Genomic DNA, 7,680 nt, shown 5'->3' on the forward strand with positions numbered 1-7,680 from the left:
TTAGCATAGATCATTGAATCTGATTAGACCATTAGCATCTCGCTCAAAAATGACCAAAGAGTTTCTATATTTTTCCTATTTAAAACTGGACTCTTCTGTAGTTACATCGTGTACGGAAAATGAAAATTCCGATTTTCATTGTACTGGCCCTCTTTCGCCGGAACGAGAGTTTAGTTCCTAGCCATATCGGCCTAGAAAATCGCAACTTTTAATTTTCCCTCGGGCTTAGTACACGAACTACAGAAGAGTCAAGTTTTAAATAGGAAAAATATAGAAACTCTTTGGTCATTTTTGAGCGAGATGCTAACGGTCTAATCAAATTCAATGATCTATGCTAAGCTACAGCTAAAAGTGCTACCGCCAGACCCGGAGATCGGCTGAATGGATTCGAAAACAGTAAACCTCAACTGTTTAACTCTAGGGGAGTTGAAAAATTAGCATATATTCAAAAATAGTGGAGTGTTCCTTTAAATAGACACAATAAAACACCCAATTACAGTATCCCATGGGAACTATCTATAGTTCTATACAGATGAACAATTACAATAGTTAAATGTAACATACGCAATCTGTCGCGGTTATTTCCTGCAATGCAAACTATAATTAGGCCCCACCGACAAAGTTAAATGTTAACTCGACTTAAAACATATTTTGTGGTATTTGTGACGGTTAAATCTTTGATAAAGTGATACACGATGACTTTATTTGTCATGCTTTATCAACGTAGAGCACAAACTGCAGTGGAAAAGCAAGATAGCAGCACACTGTTGCTATGGTTACACAGTCCCACAAAAATACATGCTACGATTCATTACTAAATAATAATAATAAAAAAAAACATTATACTTGTTTGAAAAAACATCCGGATCAACATCCGGAATTTGTATCTGGTCAGAAAAAACAGAAGCTTGACAGCAGCTTTTTTGGGGTGGATACTCCTTCTCTTAGAAAATCCCTGATTACCTTACTGTCTCTATAACGGTCTGAAATGACCTTTGTGACTTGAAAGACTGTTGAAAGGCTCCCCGGTCCTGCCCTTTACGAGGGGTGATTAAGTCATTCCAACTAAAATTTAATTGGCACCACCAAGTACAACCCCCCTACAGTTTGCGTTCCTATAGTGAGGCATTTGGGCAAACAGAAAAAAAGTGATTGGATGCATCTCTTTAATGTAGGGCAACTCACAGCAACCTGTTACTCCTTCACCACAGAGGGTGCTCAGATAATTACAACAAGCAGTAATCCCTTGTCTTTGGACATGCTCAGATCAACTCCCCTTGCAGCCAGTTTGTGCATGGCAGTGACAGGCTCTCTTTTCAGCACGTAAACAAACTCAGTGGTATATCATGGAATGTGCAGGGGGTAAAATGAAACTACTGAACGGTTATTCTGGGTCCTGTGCATCTGCAGTTGGATACAGAGGCAGACTGTCACTCTGTACACTTAAAGCTCATATTTTTATACATTTATATACATTGCTTAGGTGACTATAAATATAAAAAGAAAAATATAAAATATATTTAAACTATATTTTAAAATATGATTTTTTATTTTTATACTATATATATAAAGCAGGTAGAATGAAATAAAGTAATTAAAATATAAGTAATAATGAAGGAACAGTAAATACAAAAATACTACTAGAAAAATACTATCTAGAAAATGCAAAAAGCATGCAGGAAGGTTTGGCTGGGAAAATTAGATAAATGCAAGAGATTTCACACACATTCATACTGTAAATGAGTATGAAACAGACACCGCTGCCAACAAACACACACATACACACAATGAAATATCTGTATCTGAGTCATGAAGGGAATATACCTCCCACCATGTCTAAGTAGATGGGACATGTTAAAGGTGATGTAGGAGCAACAAGTGCACCTCCTGGTGGACTAAAGAAGAGCACGCAGGAGCAACAGCCATTGACTGGTATAATTCATACGGCAAACTCGAGTGCTGCAGAAATGTTTATTTTTTTTGTTCATTTTCAGTATTTACAATAAACTTGTATTTGGTTTAAAATGGCATATTTCTTCTAACTGAAAGACTGACTAAAAATAAATGAAAACATCTTAATAAAAAAAATACATTAAGGATAACTGTCCAAGAAACTTACAGTATTTTTCAAAAAGCAATGTTCAGTTAAAATGTTTTAGCCATTTTTAGGTACAGCCAAAGAACAGCATGGTCCTTTCTTCATGATGTTCTTTCCTCTGAAGGAAGTTCTGGAAAATAACCTTTTAAGTAGTAAACCCAGAAGATGCACTGTCCATGGCCTTCCATACGTGGGCAAGAAATTGTCAGCTTTCCATGACATGGGCCTCTGGAGCCCGTGGGAGGGCCATCAAATGTAACCTGTATGTGCTGCGTTTTTTGAGGTAAAATAGTTTCTGCACCCTTGACAGTGAAGGCAGGGTTGTCCACCTGGAAAGAGAAGGTGGTGGCCTGTTGAAAGACATTCTTAAAGGAAATCGAGACACTGGAACCTGAGCTGATGGCGAGGGGACCCTGAGCTTTAGGTGGGGTGCAGATGCCATACAGAGGGAAGACGTACTCCCCTCCAAAGTCTGAGCAGATGGTGAGCAGGCTTTGGATGTCTCCCACTTGGCAAGGTTTGAAAAGGACCATCACACTAATATCTGTGCCAGTTTGGTTCCCCACTGCTGCTTTAAAGTTCTTTTCCACAGTGAAGTTTGGATCGTCCGTCTGAATTAGAAACAAGATTTGAGTGGAATGTTTATAGCAAAGACATTAGAATTTAAGCTGCTGATGTCATTCTAAACCAGTGAAATAAATGGAGTTCAATGTTGTTTTAGTCCCACTGACTTTAATTTTACAGACAAAAACAATTGAAACATTAAAATATCTTTTTTTTTTTTTGTTCAGAAGAAACTCATTCAGGTTTGGAACAACATAAGGGTGAATATATGATAGCAGAATTTTCATTTTTGGGTGAACTTTCTCTTTAGGACTTTTATCTCAAAGATAAATTTGGCTAGGTGATAATGGCAAAATAGGTGCTTGTACCCCTGGGCTAAGTAGAAGAAGAACTGGACTGTTGCCCAGTGGTCCAAAGTCTTCTTTTCAGATGAGAGCAAGTTTTGTATTTCATTTGGAAACCAAGGTCCTAGAGTCTGGAGGAAGGGTGGAGAAGTTCATAGCCCAAGTTGCTTGAAGTCCAGTGTTAAGTTTCCACAGTCTGTGATGATTTGGGGTGCAATGTCATCTGCTGGTGTTGGTCCATTGTGTTTTTTGAAAACCAACGTCACTGCACCCGTTTACCAATAAATTGTATCTGTTAACCTTCTGCTGACCAGCTTTTTGAAGATGCTGATTTCATTTTCCAGCAGGATTTGGCACCTGCCCACACTACCAAAAGCACCAAAAGTTGGTTAAATGAGCATGGTGTTGGTGTGCTTGACTGACCGGCAAACTCACCAGACCTGAACCCCATAGAGAATCTATGGGGTACTGTCAAGAGGAAAATGAGAAACAAGAGACCAAAAAATGCAGATGAGCTGAAGGCCACTGTCAAAGCAACCTGGGCTTCCATACCACCTCAGCAGTGCCACAAACTGATTACCTCCATGCCACGCCGAATTGAGGCAGTAATTAAAGCAAAAGGAGCCCCTACCAAGTATTGAGTACATGTACAGTAAATGAACATACATTCCAGAAGGCCAACAATTCACTAAAAATATTTTTTTTATTGGTCTTATGAAGTATTCTAATTTGTTGAGGTAGTGAATTGGTGGGTTTTTGTTAAATGTGAGCCAAAATCATCACAATTAAAAGAACTAAAGACTTAAACTACTTCAGTCTGTGTGCATTGAATTTATTTAATACACGATTTTCACAATTTGAGTTGAATTACTGAAATAAATGAACTTTTCCACAACATTCTAATTTGAGATGCACCTGTATATATTCAGTCTTGACACAGGAAAAGTGGGTGAACTTAGCCATGACACTGTGTTTGCAGCCAAGTGGTGCTCTGAAATATAGAGGCTTCTCAAAGGGTGCAGGCAGGGCCTTCAGTTGAAGCTCATAAAAAAAGCGTCCGAGTTCAGTAGCATACAACACCAGCCGGGCTGTGGACTCTCCCTCACAGAGAGGCTGATATTCAAATGTCAATGTAATCTAAGCAATAAAACAGCAACAACAACAACAACAACAAACAAGATTTTTTAAGAATAACCATTAAATACCAGATTTACCACAGCAAAACCTCCTTGGTTTTTCATTTGTTGGCATTGATAGACAATTTATTTATTTGTAATTTTTAGGATATTTTTTAAACATCTTATAGGAAAAGTCTGTCCAAAAATTAAACTGCTGTAATCATTTAATGCAATCACATTAAATAAGTGTTTGGGGTAGCGTGAGGGTGAGTAAATAATGACAGAATTTGTCATTTTTTTGGTTGACTAACCCTTAAAAAGATTATGGAACTCAACATGCGGGAAAAAATAAGGTATTGTACAGAGAAATAAATGTTTTGGAAACAAATTCTTTATTTGTTAATCCATCTGGATCCATAAATAATGTTCAGAAATTGATTATTTATTTTACAACATAGGGCTAGATTTACTAACAGGATTTACTATAGACACGCATTGAAGGCGTAGACAATTATTTTACAGTTGACCTTACTGCATATGCATTTGTAGGAGTTTTCCTTTCAGATGCAATTTCAGAAATTTATGGGAGTATTTAAATGAATCATGCAACATGATTTATTAAAATTTGCAATAGTCAATTTACTGGTATTTGCGCCATTATTTAACACCTGAAAAAGCATGTCTTAACCTGTTTTGCTCCTTGTGTAGATTACACACACCTGATCGGTTCTGCTTGTTTGCGACCCTATGCTAATTTGCGCTGCTCTTGGTAGATTTGTTAGTCATTACGGAAATTATCTGGTGATCTGGCTGCATCCGTGTTCTTTCATTTGCACATTGTCAGTAGATTATTTTCCACTCTCATCTTTGAATTTATGGGATTGCGATCTCACGCTAATTTGCCCTGTTTAGTAAATCTGGCCCTACCGAGAATGTCTTTATATATCAGCAGCTTTGTGTTTTTGAAGGTTCGCCTACTTTAGACTGAGCAGGCACAAGAAATTGTGGAGGAACACTGATGTCTGCATTCTGACACTCTGCAGAGAACAACACATCCACAAGAAGAGGGTTCTCCACCTCCACGGACCCTGACGTCATCTGCCTCACCCGGTTTGCCATTTCTATATTGCTGATCACTCCTGGAGCCGTTGCTTTGAAGTTGAGATTGTAGAATAGGTACTCGCCTGTTGTCTCATTCTTGAAAGTCACCTGTCTAAGTGAGAATTATGATGATGTTTTATGGGTCATATATTTGTTTTATAACCAAAGTAGTCTGCATGAACACATTTTTTATAGGTGCATGATGGCACTTGCTTTAGCATTGTACTGGTCCTCTTTATAAGTAAAGAAGGAGAGTTTGTAATTCTTTGTATCCAGTGCAGTCTCATCAGTGTATTCCAGGCCCTTTAGGGAAACAATGCCATCTGAACGATCTGGTTTGATGAGCTCGATCACAGCATGGAACCTGCACAGCAGGATATAAAACACAGAGTGATAAAACATAAATTATACTAAGAAGTGGAATATAATTAGCAACTGAGGCTTTGTCAATGAAAGATTTTATGATCATTACAAAGCATATCCCAAAAGGCACTTATTGTGTGGCTTTTTTATAGGTACTTTCATGATTAACAATGCTTATGCATATGCAATAAGCGTATGTTTATGTGTAATGAATCAAGATTGCGACAAAAATGTTTCTTCAACAGGATAATATGGCATTTTGCATGTTGCGTCAAATAATATAATTTATTTTAGTGAATTGTAGCATCATTATCTGTTGATTTTGAAGTCTTTGAAATACATTTTAATTGATTGAAAATAGTGTTTTGTTTTTAAACAATGTTTATAAGAAAAAATGGCCTATTTCATGAATGTGAAATACTGTATTGTGATTATTATATTTGCATCGTTATGTTTCTTTTAGATGAGGTACCTCTGAGGTCTGGGCAGCCAGTTATGGACAGTTACTGTCTGTGTGTGGTGGCTTTTGCATTTGATCTCTTCAGTTATTGTGCCTTCAGCCTTCGGGGGCTCAGCTGTGCCATGCAATATGTACAGTAATCCACTGCCATCAGGAAAGGAGAAGAACACAGAGCCCTGCACCACAGCAGAGGGAGGTGTCATTAACAGTGGAAAATAACATATAGGTTTTTTTGTACTACCTTTGTTTTTTTATAATGGCTATTTGGACATTTGTTTCAAAAATAATTATTGGAAATAGTCATCTTGAGGAGAGAGTGGCATACCTCATGCCTTTCCCATCTGCAGTCATGACCAACGGCTTGTATGTGATCTCATAGGTGTTCTGCTGCAGGAGCTCAATGAGGAGAGTGGGCGACCCGCTCCAGTGCTCTCCCTCTATGACACATTTCAGAGTCCAGCGCTGGTTAATGCGGTTGGGTAGAGCCAGAGACTGAGTACACTGACTGCGCACCTGACACACGAAATTCACCACCTGCTCACACAAAAAAGAAAGCAAGCAAGAAAAAAACAGTGACACAATGAATTAGTCTTGCTTTTTAACTTCAACATTTTCATCAGCACATCTCATATTAGCAAATATACAAGGTTTCAGTATTCACTAAAGAAAATTATGACACACTGTAACATTTAGACTTGTGTTTTCTTCTGTCTCTGCAGCCCCTTACCTCTGTTGCAACCGAAAGGAACAATGCAGGAGCCAGTGAGAGTGAGTTTTAATGGTTTGCCCCCCTCTATAGTACAGCAGAGATCATCATAGCGCAGATCTTGACTCAGCTCGGTAGGGGCAAAGGTATGGGATTACATTTGTGTCAATTAAAATGAATGTAATTTTTCAAGAAACTTAAGAAAATATAAATTGAAACTGAATAAAATGTCTTTGAAACTGAAAACAAATTTAATGCAGGCAAAATCTTTGACTTCGTTTTTAATACACTGCATGTTTTGTCTTCTTTCATTCGCTGATCTGTACTTACAAATGCTAAAGTTTTCGTTTACGTTTCTGAAGTTTTCGTTTACGCTTCTAAAGTTTTCGTTTACGCTTCTGAAGTTTTCGTTTACGCTTCTACAGTTTTCGTTTACATTTCTGAAGTTTTCGTTTACGCTTCTAAAGTTTTCGTTTACGCTTCTACGGCTTCCAATTTCATTTTAATGATATAAAAATATATTTAAATATTTTATTATTATTATTTTATCAGTATTTATCTGCTGCTACACTACATTGTTGAGATGATTTCTTAGGAATAGCACAGACAAATGATTTCATTATCATTATCATCAATCATCGTTGTTATCAGGATACTTGTGGTAAGTTTTCTTGATTTAACCCAATCATTACAGGTCCTGGTTATCTACACACAGTTACAGTCTTCAATTGGATCATATTTGCTTTGATTAGTTAATATTTCCCCCCAGCACATAATGTACAGTACTAAATGTACTGTATCTGACAATGACCGATGCCATTTTACAAGCGCACTGTCAATCACTGCACTGTCAACTTTAGCAATGTAAAGCCTTTTTACCATGCTTTTTCTGTGTCCAGATTTGACTGTAATAATAATGCAAAAAT

The sequence above is a fragment of the Sinocyclocheilus grahami genome, unplaced genomic scaffold (assembly GCF_001515645.1).
Source record: "Sinocyclocheilus grahami isolate Dianchi unplaced genomic scaffold, SAMN03320097.WGS_v1.1 scaffold55.1, whole genome shotgun sequence".
Classification (NCBI taxonomy): domain Eukaryota; kingdom Metazoa; phylum Chordata; class Actinopteri; order Cypriniformes; family Cyprinidae; genus Sinocyclocheilus; species Sinocyclocheilus grahami.